This window comes from Gavialis gangeticus, unplaced genomic scaffold, assembly GCF_001723915.1.
Source record: "Gavialis gangeticus isolate Ggan-Ray unplaced genomic scaffold, GavGan_comp1, whole genome shotgun sequence".
Lineage (NCBI taxonomy): Eukaryota > Metazoa > Chordata > Crocodylia > Gavialidae > Gavialis > Gavialis gangeticus.
This window is the reverse complement of record NW_017729032.1, coordinates 249,577,668-249,579,576: the sequence shown is the minus strand read 5'-3', so window position 1 is coordinate 249,579,576 and position 1,909 is coordinate 249,577,668.

Genomic DNA, 1,909 nt, shown 5'->3' with positions numbered 1-1,909 from the left:
TATAACTTGAATATAGTTATTGCCTTATTATTCAGAAAATGCCACAGCTATACGTACTGCTTTATAACTGGTAAAAAGTGGCAAACAAAATACTCAGTCCCTGTCTCCAAAAGCTTGAAAGGTAAAAGTACAAACTTCTTGTATATGCAGTATAAAACGTAGTGATGTAACTAACAGGAATGGGATGCTGCGTTTCTACAGCTAAACTGGCAGTCCTAAACCAGGAAAATTCCTAGAATAAGGGCTGTAGGATTTGACCCATGAAGCAGAATAAACAAAGTGAGCTTTGCCTTGAAAGTTCTGATTGCAGAGAGGCCTTTGGTCCCATTTTTGTTTCTTCTGTGTGTAAGGAAATATAGATGCAGACTAACTATAATCTGGAAACCAGGAAAATTTCTCTTGCACTTGAACTCAGCCCATACATTGATTAGGTTTTACGTTGTTACCAGCTCCTGTGATCTTTTCACGAGGCTCATCATGATGGTTCCTTTTTTAATACCTCAGCTTCCTAAATGAAGTAATTATGGGAGAATATCAACTTCCATTAAAACACAGCGATTGGTCCTCCCAGTTGCAGACGGAAGCATGAATATGTGACCCGCCCCCCACCCAATCTAAACGAATAACTCTGAAAACCTAATCAGAAAGGAAAATTAAAAGAACTCCAAAGGTCTGTGGGCTTTACATAAAAACATAAGATCTGCCATATACTAGGTTAGACAATGTGTCCATCTTGCCCAGTATCATGTGTCACAAAATGGCAGGGAGTGGATGCTGAAAGGGAGAGTGAACTGGGTATGACAGGGTTTTTTCCACTGTTCCTCTCTCAGTTGCAGCCTCCAGCATTTAAGGTCTAGGAAGTTCTGATTCAGGGGCTGCATCCCTAACCCCCATGCTCAGTAGCTAATGATGTCCCTTTCCTCCAAGAATTTGTCCAATCCCTTTTTGAATCTGGCTGAAGTGTCAGCTTCCACAACTTCTGATGGCAATGAGTTCTACACTTTAATTACATCCTGTGTTAAAAAAGAGCTTTCCTCTGTTAGCTTTAAATTTACTGGATACATCTATACCTGCGATTAATGAACACAAAGAAACCCCAGAGCTTCAGAGTTTTTTGCTCCCAGGTGCGCTGTTTGAATATGTACCTGGGAGCAAAAAGATCCAGAGTATGTTTCTCCAGAGTTTATTCATGCGTAGCATATAGAGCCCTGCTGGAGCAACCCAGGCTGGCAGGGAACCCAGGGAGTCAGCATGCCAGCCCAGAACTGGTCCAACAGGCCTCCACATGCTGCAGAGCAGCTGGCTGAGGCATGAGAGTGCTTCACTGTGGGGCTCGCTGGCAGGCAGCCCTGGGCTGGCTGCTCCAATGGGGCCCCATGTGGAGGGGATCAACAGGGCATGATGGTGCTTCAGTGCAGGGGCTGCCCGCTGGCTAGCCCCACACCGAAGCAGCCTCGTATCCCAGCAAACCAGGACAGTGACTACATGTGAGCTGCTGCACATGAAAAGACGCTGCAGCAGGTTAGGGCATGTATTTATAAGTCCTAACCTGTTGTGGAGTTTATTTGTTTTGTGTGCCCTAATAGGGGCACACAGGGAGGCTCTGAGATGTTTACCAAACATTTAATTAGTCAACTGCACAGTGAACATCTCATGTTAACATGCCCCTAGCTACTAGTTTCATTTTATGACCCCTAGTTCTTGTGTTGAGAGAGAGAGAGCAAATAATAAATCCCTATTTACTTTTTCTTCGGCATCTAGTATTTTATAAACGCTTATCATGCCCCCACTCAAATGTCTCTTTCCTAAACTGAACAGTCCTAGCCTCTTTAGTCTCTGCTCATATGGAAGCCCTCCCCCTCATACCACTAATCATCTTTTGTAAAGAACAATTTTCCAACTATTTAGT